We start from the raw sequence: 11,907 nt of genomic DNA, 5'->3' as shown, positions 1-11,907 counted from the left end.
GCATATTTATTTCAAGGTTTTTTCTTCTTCCTTGCCTCCCTGCCTCCCTCTTTCCCTCCCTCCCTCCCTCCTTCGCTCTCATTCTTCTCTGCCTCCTTCCTTGTTCCTTCCTCCCTCTCTCCCTCTCTCCTCTTCTCCCTCCTTCCTTACCCCTCCTTCCTCCCTCCCTCCTTCCCTTCATTCCTCCCTCCCTCCTTTCTTCCCTTTCTCTTTCTTTCCCTCTCTTCTTTCCTTCCTTCCTTCCTTCCTTCCTTCCTTCCTTCCTTCCTTCCTTCCTTCCTTCCTTCCTTCCTTCCTTCCTTCCTTCCTTCCTTCCTTTCTCATGGGAGAAGGAATGATTCCCTCTCTTTCAAAAAATATATCAAAAAGAACTATTAAAGCTTTTTTTTTTTTTAAGCACAAATAGCAGAAGGAAGGGCAGAAGGGAACAGAAAAGCTGGGCATTTTTTAAGGTTACATGTTGAATTTATTATATACTTTAAAAGAAAAGCAAGCTGGACACAAGAAATTATTGATTTCATCTTTAATACATTCTGTTCTACTATATATATATGGAAATGATCATTTTATTTGATGTAGAGTTCAGAATTTTCTAAAAAGAGGGAAAAATGTACAGAGGTAGGAGACTGTGGATAGAAGCAGCAATGTCACTTCAGCAAAACTAATCAAGACATCAAAAAAACTGTGTTTCTTTTCTTTTTTATACTTGATTATAAGGGATGCATCTTTTGGAGAGGGAGGGATATATTGGAATAAAATATCAACAAAATTAAATTTTAAAGAAAAAATATAATAAATTGAAATGCTGCCATTTTCCAAAAAGCTAAAATAATATAGTCAGCAATACACAGCAATTTTAGGAGATACATTTTGTGGGCTCCAGTTGAGTGCAGCACATCATCAGGATGACTTACAGTAAGTGGTGTAAAGATATGATAAAAATGTATGGTCAAAATGTAAGAGGGAGGAAAGTCATGTAATAGGATTGAGGAAAAACAGAAGAACCACTTGAGAGGGAAGTCTCAAAGTATGTTGAATAGATTTTTTTATGGAGAATTTAGGGGAGGACCTGGGCAAAAATTAACAAGGATTTGATATAATCTGAAATATGTACTGATCTTTAACATACTAGAGACTATGATAAAAACTTAATTTCATTTTGCCATTTGGATTCTTTACTTTTACTTTTATGCTTACCTCAGAGTTTTAAAAATGGTGGTGGGGGAGGGGATGTGGAATGAGAAGTTACTCTGAGCAGAACTGGGAATGGGAGGGTGGAATCGTGGAGGAGAGAAGTGGAGCGTGTGTATGAGCACGGTTGCGGCATCAAGCAGGAGCTGGGAGCCAGCCCAGACAGCTCAGAGAGTACCGTAATTACCCAGGGAGCAGGAACTCAATCCACACAAATCTTGGACCTAATTACTTTTCCTAGGATTGGACAGTTGGCTAATAACAATTCATGACCCTCATCCTAAGGACCTCAGTGGCCCCATTCTGTGCTAGGATCTGGATTATAGAGACCTCTGTCATCAAACATGACTTGCAAAGGATTTTAGGATCTGCCCTTAGAGATCTTTCTTTTCTAAATAGGTGGGTAAACTCATGGATGGGCTCAGGATTCACTTAATGAATACAACTGCTAGTTATTTTACTAAAGACTTTGGGGAAAAAAAAAAACACAAAAACCAAAAAACAGACCTAAATATACTTGTTATCGTGGGGACAAGATGACTTTCTTCACCATATTCCAGTGGAGTCAGAGGATCTGATTTTGAATATTAATTCATGCCATTTATTACCTGTGTGATTTTGAACAAGTCACTGTTTCTTTTTTTTTGTAAAATGAAGGTGTTTGGACCCTTTAGGATTCCTTCTAGCTCTAAAATGTGATCCAATGAAATTAAGAGCACAAACATTAGTGGATAGAGTGCAGGATTTGAAATAAAAGGCCTGCACTCAGATCCTATTTCTGATTATACTGTGGGCAGGTAATTTTCTATTTCTTCCTCTGCAAATAGAGAAGGCTGTACTAAATCTCTAAGGTCCCTTCCAGTTCTAAATCTATGATCCCATGACCCATACCTCTTTTCTATTTGTATATCTAAAATTATGAAAATTTGTCTCTGTATAATTATGTATTTCTGCACCAGTAGTATCTATACATATGAGAATATGTGGGTGTACCCATGTGTTAAGGAATATTATCTTTCTGAGTTCAAACATGTCTTTTTGTTTGTGAAGGTGTAAGCATGATCCATCACAAATGTGTGAACACCAGTGTTTGCTCCAGGGAATCTGGAACACATTTGGTCCTTGAGGTTTAATGCTGGGCATCTCTTGCTTTTGGCCTCAGTCACTGATGAGATTGTCAGATGTGCTTTTTGCCTCATTCATGAAAAAATAAGGCAGTAAAACATTCAGGAAACATGGCAATTTGGTCATTACTTTTGGAGATGAGTGTGAATCCCAGGCTCTGGGAAGACCTGTGTGCACACTAGGAAAGTTTAGCAAGGACACTCTGGGATAACTGATAGAAATGTTAATGCTCCTGTTGGCCTCTGGTTACCATTTCTAATGAATGAACTGATCAATGTGCTGTCTTGGAGGGATCTTTAGGAGACAATGATTTTCTTATTAAGCTTCCCATCCAGCTGTCACATTATTTTCTGGGGGAAAGGAGGCTGGATTTATCAAGTGCCTTAGAGGATGGTCCTCCATTTCCAGGAGGAACAGAGTGAGAGAAAAAGAGAGGGTGAAAGGGAGAGAGAATAGTATAGAAGAAAGAAAATTAGATTTGGAATTAGAAGGCTTGGATCTCAGCGCTATTACTTACTACACGGGTGACTTTGGGGGCCCTCATCCAGCTCTAAAGCTACAATTCCTGACTTGAAAAGAATCTGGCTAGTGGGGAAGACAGCTCTGGCTTGGGTCCCTCAGGGACTAACCTTTCCTCTCTGCTCTCATTTGACCAGAGCAGTGTATTGACCTTTTTGCACCAGGGAAGGGTCGGAGGGCACTGGAGATTTTTCTAGATCATCTTGCAAGGCAGTACCTCGGCACTCTTTGGTGTGAAATCTTCGGGGTTTTGGCTCTCTGGGTCTAGAGGACCGGCTCTGCCCCCTGCTTGCTGCTCCCCGCTCCAAGGAATACGGGCGGGGCCGGGCAGTCTGCCCGGGAGGGAGGGAAAGAAGGGAGGTGGGGGCTTTACGTGGCCACTGCTCAATCTGGGCGGGAGGCGGAGCTGGCGAGGAGGAAGAAGCCCGAGTGAGCCCGAGGCTGGCGGGGCCGGAGCTGCCAGGCTGCTGCTGCCGCCGCCGCCGCCAGGGAGAAGTCGCGTCTGCTCAGGTGAGTTGCTCTCTGGAGCCCGGCTCTGCAGGGACAAGTAAGGTCCCTCGCTGATGTGGCGCACCAGTCCTGAGCCCGCTCTCTCCCCCCCGCCCTTCCCTTGACCCCCAGTGATGCCGGCGCCCCCAGGGGGCCTGTTGTACTCTAGCCAGAGATGATCTCATAGCTGAGGCTCTTGGCCCGTCTTCCCAGACGGAACCAGCGAAACCAAGCGGCCGGCCGGCCGGCAAGCCCGGGGAGCATTTGGGGATCTCCAAGCACTGCATCAGACCGGACCAGTCCTGAGTGGGAGGCTCTCCTTGCCACACCTAGCACCCCTCCCTTAGATCCAGTTTTCCTACAATTGTATTCATTGGTCTCTGCAGGACTGTGTGCTTCTGCCTGTCCACCAGCCTTTCTGGCTTGGTCTGTGGGGGAAATAGAGAGACGGGATTCATAGAACTCTCCTGCTGCGGCTCCCTAGATAGTCCAGGCTCACTTCTTACTCCTCCGAGGGCAGGCCAGCTGGAGATTTCTCTTGTTCTTCTTGCCCGAGGGCATAAGAGGTGGCGAGATAATTGGACACCTTTTCCTTTTAGATTGGAGGATGCTTGAAGGCTTGTCTTCCCTCCGCCACCTCCACCAGAGGCATCCTCCCACAACAGCTTTTGAACTATGTATCCCAGTCCTGTCTGCACATGTAGCTGGGCTGTTGTCCAGATGGAGATTGCCAGTGAGTCTGAATCCTCCTGACTGTAGGAAGGGGCCGTGGGGTACAGTGAGTGGTCAGAACAGAATCAGTGTTAGAAGGCTCGAGTTTGAGCAAGTCAGTAAACTTCTTTGGAAGTTAAATTCCTCATCTATTATAAAAACAAAGGCTTCCGAATCCGAGTCTATGTAGAAATACTCCAGGAGAGGTGGGGAAGTTTCTAGTGGGTTCTCGACATTTGGAAGCAACTTTCCCATTAAATAACTATTGTTTTGAAGATGAAATTCTTTTGTAGAGAAACACCCAAAATTGAAGTTATCTCCCCTCATTTGTGGGGGTATTTCAGGGATGAGTGGAGTCCCTCATTACTTTATATACCTTGTTCTTTCCTGTTGGAGGCTAATGCCATAGGAACGGCTAGGGAGTTATCTGCAGACAAACTTATGTAGATGTAGGTTTTTTTCTTTCTGGGCTTGGAATGAGGAAGGAGGGGGTGTGCAGATCTATGATTTTGTCAGTATGGGGAACTCTTGGTGTGGAAAGTATTTTCACTGATGCAGATGAGCAACTCATGCTTAATTTACAGTCAGCCGTCTGAAAGCACTCAGAAATCAAGTGACCTGTTGGTCACACAGCCCCCTGTTTGAGATTTGAATCCAAGTCTTCCGAATCCAATGCTAATCCTCTCCAACAGCAGAGTGTGAAAACACTGAAAAATAACACTAGAATCTTTGCTGGTTATTATCCTTATCTCTAGTCCCCAAAAATCCTGGTATAAGAAAGCAATAAAATCTTCGAGGTGCCTGAAGCTAATGTGTTTTATAAAGGGTTTTATAAAGTTTAAGCAGTTTTAAACTAGTCAGGGATGACACTCTTTATCCCTCTGTGAGGGTCTGACTGGATGTTCTGGGACAGGGCAAGAATTGGGGTCCTTCTGGATTCCCCTAAAATCCTTCACTTTCTTAATGACCTTAAATAAACGTTTTCAGCTTTTGTTGATTACTGTGATTATAGAAAGAAGAAAAAACACACTTGAACTGTGCTAAAACACTTTTTTATGGGATCCACAGGGGACTCTCTCCAATTCTCATGGTGATGGTTTGATGAGCACTCCCTTATGTGATGTGGCAAGTCTTTCATCCTGTGCTTTCTTGATTTGAACTCTCCAGATTGAAAAGTCTACCTACACAGCTCAGCAGAGGAAATTTTAACCCTACTTTAATCAACATAGGGAACTATATTCAAAGCGTGGTTGACTAGGGATATTCTGGGAAATTTTTATTTCCTAGGGAATAAACTGGCTGATTGAGCTGCAGAGCATCCTTTTTTTTTTTTTTTTTTTTAATAGCTTTTTATTGACAGAACATATGCGTGGGTAATTTTTCAACATTAACCCTTGCAAACACTTCTATTCCAACTTTTCCACTCCTTCCCTCCACCTCCTCCCCTAGATGGCAGGTAGTCCCATACATGTTAAACATGTTAAAGTATATGTTAAATACAATATGTGTGTACATATTTATTCCGTTCTCTTGTTGCACAAGAAAAATCAGATTCAGAAAGGTAAAAATAACCTGTGAAGAAAAACAAAAATGTAAGCAAACAATGCAGAGCATCCTTGATATGAATTGGGGGGACGAGCAGTCTATCTTCTTATTCTGAATCTACTCCAGTGTATTCATGGTACCAGAGAGTTTTCTTAGAGGGAAAAATGGGGTTCATATTTGATTTGATCTATCAATGATGTGTTCATTCTTTACTTCTTTAGCTCTTATTTATAAAAAGAAACTAAATAAGACTGTGGGGAAGTATTTTATAGGTGCCAAACAGATGAGAGATAATAAGCAACCAAGAGTTCAGAGGTGGGAGACATCAGTCAGGTTATTGAGGAAAACGTTATAGAAAAAATGTCAATGGAAAATGGCTTTGAAAGGTGAATAGAATTTGAAAAAGTATAAAAGGTGAGACATTGTAAGTTCTGTTTCATTTCCCAGAGGGAACTGAAGAGACCATTGAGAAACAACATCCTGACCAGGTTTACATGGCCCTACACTCTCAGATGGGGAGAAGAGCCTATTTGAGAAATACTCTGTAATGATTCTTAGTTTGATCATCTGAGGACATGCAAAGGGACTAGTGTGCTCCCTGGCCCAGTGATCATGTTAATATTTAATACTGTGCAGCTGGAGTTTGGCAACAAATGTGGTGATGTAGGCATAAAAAGAGATGTGTTATGTAGTGAGGCCAAAAGTGAGATTATAAAAAGGAAGATTAAGTCCAGGCATTTTAGGAAGATAAAAGACCTTGGGAAGAGAAATCTCATATCCCTAGGAAAAAGTTTTTTCAGACAGAATTGGCATTGGTAGGAATGGCCATAAATTTCAGCCATAGCAAATGGGATATTGTTTGTTTGTTTTTAGATTAAATGTTTTATTTTTCCCAATTACATATGCAAATAATTTTTAACATTACTTTTTAAAAAAATTTTGAGTTTCATATGTTCTCCTCTATTTTCCCTTCTCATTCATTGAGAAGGCAGGCAATTTGACATAGATTAGAGGTGTGTAGATCATATCAACATGTTTCTATATCAGTGATGTTGTTAAATAAAACATAGACAAAAATATTTAAAAAGTAAAAAATATATCTTTTAATTTGTATTTAGACATCAGTTCTTTCTCTGGGGATGGATAGCATTTTTCATCATAAGTTCTTTGGAATTGTTTTGGATCTTTGCATTGCTGAGAATAGCTAAGTTATTCATAGTTGATCAGCATACAATATTGCTGTTATTATGTACAATGTTAACTGGTTCTGCTCACTTCACTTTGCATCAGTTCATGCAAGTCTCTCCAGTTTTTCTGAAAGCATGGAATGTTGTTTGTAAAGTTTAGGTTGAATCAGTTGAATCAGTATCAAAAAATCGATGTGTGTCAAAATGTCTGGCCAGGAAGCAGATTAGATAGAGACTTTTTTTCTGAAGGTCTGAGAAAAGTAACTCAATTGGTATCTAAGATTCCTAGGCTGGGAATCAGAACTATTGGAGAAAATATATTCACTTAGAAATAAATACAAAATGTATACCAGATCAATTCAAGGTTATGAACTTTTAGGGAAGATAGGGTCTCTACAATATGGAGGTGAGCAAGGACAGCATTCTAGTCATAAGTGACAGATGGTGCAAAAGACAGCCAAGGCAAAGAGAAAAGAGATGGACTGTCACCAACAAGTCAGGCCATCCTGAATGTTGGATGCTTAAAGAGGAGCAATGAATAAATAAGGTGGTGTGGAGCCAGATCATAAAGGGGGCTTTTTACTGCCCAATCTATCAGGGCAAGCCTGGAACCTTTTGCCTTTTCAGAGTAATGCATACCCAGCTTGGTTGCTTGTTTTCTTTGAAAACAAGTCCTGTCTGTAAAGGGAGGGAGGAGGGAGACAATATTTGAGGAACAACGTGGCGGTTGGGGGTGGAGAAGCTGGCCAGAAAGAAGAGACAGTTTGGATCACCCCTGGCTCATTTTGGAATTAAATTGGAGAAAGAAAGAGAAAGAGAAAAAAAAAAAATCCAACTTAATAGCAGTTTATGTGAGAAAAAAAGAAAAAAAGAGCTGGAGTTTTCATGTGACCAAAAGATCCCTATAGTCTGGCAGTACGAAGTAGAAGCAGAAAGTTAACCTTAGTCTGTACTATTAGAATCGTTTTCTAGAGCAAGGTAGCTCTGTGACTGGCCAGCCACATCTGGGGTTAAATGGCTTTTTCTGGATACCTAGCTTTAAGAGGGATATTGGCAAGGAGGACTGTGTCCAGACAAGAATCTTCAGACTGATCAGTCTTTCAGAAAATGGGTGAAGTAATATGAAGAGGTATTTAGTTTAGAAAATAAACAATTCAGAAGAAGAGATCATGGCAATTATTTTCAAATATCTGAAGTATTTTCATATAGAAAAGGGAGTTTTACCTATAAATCAAATAACAATTTTTAATTCTATGAAATTCTCTGAGGCTTTGATCCTGTTGTTGATTAGTTATTTTAGTTGTGTCTAAATGTTCCTGACCCTATTTGAGTTTTACTTGGCAAAGATGCTGAAGCAGTTTGCCATTTCCTTCTCTTGATCATTTTACACATGAGGAAACTGGGACCATTGGTGTTAAGTGACTTGCTCTATAAGCTGGGTTTGAACTCAGGAAGATGAGTCTTCCTGACTCAAGTCCCAACACTCTATCCATTGCCCCAGCTGCCTGGTTTTATAAAATTTTCAGAGGTTTTAATCCTTGAGATGATTCAGTCCCTGAGGAAGCTGGGAAAATGCATTCTGGGGGAGCAAATCCTTGGAGCTAAGCTGCTCCTGTGGCACCAAAGATGGTTTCCTTTTGTAGAGGTCTGAAAGAGCATCCTTGTAGAGTAGAAGGCCTGAAGCTGAGCTAGAGAAAGTTACTACTGTGCAATTCAACAGCTTTCAGCTTATGGACATCTTATTTTCAGCATTCAGGAGGACTGGGTGGTCCAGCTAAGCCTGTAATGGTCAGTGGAGAGTGGGCTACCTGAAATTTAAGGGCCTACATTGTTCCATGGCCTGTTGCTCTGGGTTTAGTTATTGGCTTTATTTAGCTTATATTCTCTTTCTGTTTTTTTTTTTTTATCCTTAATCCAATTATTTGGTTTTGTCCATTGCTCCTAAGACAGTCTTAAATTGTTTTCTTTTTTCCTGAGCAATTGGGATTAAGTGTCTTAAGTTTTTAAAAATTAAAAAAAAAAAACAGAAATAGAATAGAAACTAAATATGCACACATACATATATAAGTGTGTGTGTATGTATATATATATATACATATATATATATACATATATACATGTATACATATATACATTTTACAAATTTACTATTTGAAATAACCATTTGTGGTTGTACTGCTGATCTTTACTTCAAGTGAAGCAAAGGGAGAAATCTTTATAGGATCATATCATAGTCTAGGAGCTAGAAGAAAGATCAGAGGTCATTGGTCCCAATAATTGAGACAATAGTTTCATTCTCTCCATTTTACTTCCTAAATAAATTCCCAATATGGTTTGGAGGTTAAAGTCTTCCATTATCTGACCCCCATTCTTGGTAGGTCAGTGGCTAGAACTATGGATCTTGGAATTAGGAAAAGCTGAATTCAAATCTTGCTTCATGTAATAAGTGTTACTTTGTAAATGAGGAGTGCATTTGATGGCTTCTAGGGGTGCTTTTTAGCTCTAAGTCTATGATCCTATGATTTTTCCCTTTGCTTCACTTAAAAGATAACAGTGTAGCTACATGATTTTTGATCTCAGAATCCGTGTATCTAAGATAATATGACCTATTCCTCTAGGAAACTACCTGGACAGATTTTTAAGGGGAAATCAATCAAAATTACGCATGGTGTAAAAAAAAAAAAAAATGAGAATACACTGTTTTAGTACTCCTCACTAGAAAGTATATTCTTTGGTTTATAGATACATACAAATGCAAATTACAGATGCACTGAATCTCAGAGAACATCTAGTTCAATCCCCCTACATTTTACAGATAAGGAAACTGAGGTTAAATAATATTGCCACGGTCATACAGAACTTGTCAGAGATGGGATTTGAATGTAATTCCAGGTGCGTATTCTTTCCATTGTACAAATGAGCCTCAAGTAATTAGATCTTTCCCTGATGAGTTCTTAAAAGTATCTTGCATCTATGTGGTGAGCATCTCAGATTTTTTTCTGTTTCTGTAACAGGGGAATGGTTCAAAACTGTTCATTGGAGTAACCTGAACTTTGTAGCTGCTCTATGACTCTCATTGAGAACATACTTATGAATGTTGCCCTTACCTACTGGAAATGGCCCTTACCTACTGTCATGGAGAAGACTATTGTGGAATTAGTGCTTGCAATTTTTAAAATTGTTCATTTTTAGCACTCTGGTGTGGAGCAGGATTTGAAACACTAAGAGATGTGACCTATTAGCTACCAGGAGAAGAACAAGGGAATGACTTGAATATGATGGAGGGATGATTCAGTAGACAGAACTCTGGCCTGGAAGTCAAGCGATTAGTCCCAGTTGTCCCTAACTCACTATATGAGCTTGGACAAGTCACTTCCCTCTCTAAGGCTTTTTTTTTCCTATAAAATTCCTACTATATTTCTTGCAGGGTAGTTTTGAGAATAGAATAAAATAGTGGATGGATTTGACTCCAGTCATTTGTGTTTAGGTTTTGATTCTAATTGGTCCAAGATACAGAGAAAGGTCTTTTCTGACTTTAAAACTTCCTGTTTGGCATAGCTATTGCATGGCTGCCTCTGTTTCTTTTCTTTCCTTTTTGAAAAAAATATTTATTTTATTCTGAACTTAAGAAATAAAACAAGCATTTCCATAATATAGTAGAATAGAAAAAAAGATGATTATTCATGAAGCTATAAATCTATTATATATAACTTGTTACTCCTTTTAAATATATAGTAAAGTTATCATGTAGTTTTCTTTTTCCCCCTTTATTCTTTCTCTCCCTTCCAGATATGGTTACCATTACACACAGACACATATGCATATATATTTGTTCTTTGCAGTTAATTTGGGTATCTATAATAGTCAAAACGATATAATTACTCAGAGTTGCTTAAAATAATATTCACTCTTCATTATTTCATGCAAGTCTATTCATGTTTTTTCTGAAACCATCAAGCTCATCATTTCTTACAGCACAATAATATTTCATCATGATCATATACCATAGTGTGTTACTGCTCCCCAAATGATAGACATCCCCACAATTTCCATTCCTTTGCCACCACAAAGAGAACTGTTTTAAATATTTTAGAACATTATAGGTTCTCCCTCCCCATCCCTAACCGTCTTAGGAAACAAGTTTTCTTACATACATTTAATAGAGAGTGAGCAAGAGGCGGAAATCACTGTGTATCTATGGTCATACATCTACGTGTCTTGGGGGATGGATGTCAGAAAGGAAATAACTCATGATTGTGGCTTTAAATGAACGTTTGAGTATTTCACCTGTAAAATCAATATTTCCATATATTGATGCACATAGATTGATTGGCATACAAATCAAGGCTTGCCCATAGGAGGACAGCTGGTGGTAGTGTGTTTACAATTTTGAAGGGTGTGGTGATGAAAAATTGCATGCATCTGGAAAACATCTGGCAGACATACTCAGAGTCTGCTCACAGAACATCTTTGAGGTAAGAGTGGGATGATAATTAGAAACTTAACTGTATATTGTTGTGAGTATGGGCAGGCGCCAGTGAAACTCTGACTCCTCTCTTAAAAGAAAAAAAAACATGTCAATAAAAGACCATGTTTAGTCTCTCATCACCATTTGCCTGAACTGTGATAATATCTTCCTGATTGGTTTCCCTGCTTCCAGAGTGTCCCCTTTAGCACACCTACCCTTCTGTGCTTTGGCTGAGTGAGCTCTGGATCACAGCAGGAACCTGGACAATCAAGGGAAACCAGAGGAGCAAGTGAAGTATTGCTCAGATAGCTGCACCTAGAGTATTTAGAAATAGGTGTGTAATTACTCTTGCCAATGGATAGGAGACTAACTTTGCCCTTGGGAGAATTATTTTAGCAGTAGAGAAAACTGGCTCCTGTAAGCCTCCAGCACATATTGGATGTGAGTAAGTAGTTTCTGTCACAGATGGTATTGTGGGGGTGGAGTTGTATATATGTAGCTCCCCTCCTGCCTGCTCCAGATGTCTTATGTACTGTAGCCAAGTTTTCTTTCTACTCTGTAGTGATATTCAGATAAAGCTTTTTCTATAGTGTGAACTGGAGCTCTGGGAGCCATAGGCCAAAGAGGATATTGGTGAAGCGGAGAAGGGTATTGATGAGGTGCTGAGAATCC

The 11,907-nt window shown here is 39.7% G+C and overlaps 1 protein-coding gene across 2 annotated transcripts in view; it reads left to right on the top strand.

The window, feature by feature from the left end:
* Positions 1 to 3,240: 3,240 nt before the first annotated feature.
* P4HA2 (prolyl 4-hydroxylase subunit alpha 2) overlaps positions 3,241 to 11,907 on the top strand; it is a 47,597-nt gene continuing 38,930 nt past the window's right edge. For both annotated transcript variants that reach the window (XM_051978219.1, XM_051978220.1), the window contains exon 1: positions 3,241 to 3,345. The gene's annotated coding sequence lies outside the window, so the exon portion shown is untranslated. The remainder of the gene's footprint in view (positions 3,346 to 11,907) is intronic.

Source organism: Antechinus flavipes, chromosome 2 (assembly GCF_016432865.1).
Source record: "Antechinus flavipes isolate AdamAnt ecotype Samford, QLD, Australia chromosome 2, AdamAnt_v2, whole genome shotgun sequence".
Lineage (NCBI taxonomy): Eukaryota > Metazoa > Chordata > Mammalia > Dasyuromorphia > Dasyuridae > Antechinus > Antechinus flavipes.
The sequence above is the reverse complement of the archived record's forward strand: the minus strand, read 5'-3'. Positions and strand labels throughout refer to the sequence as shown.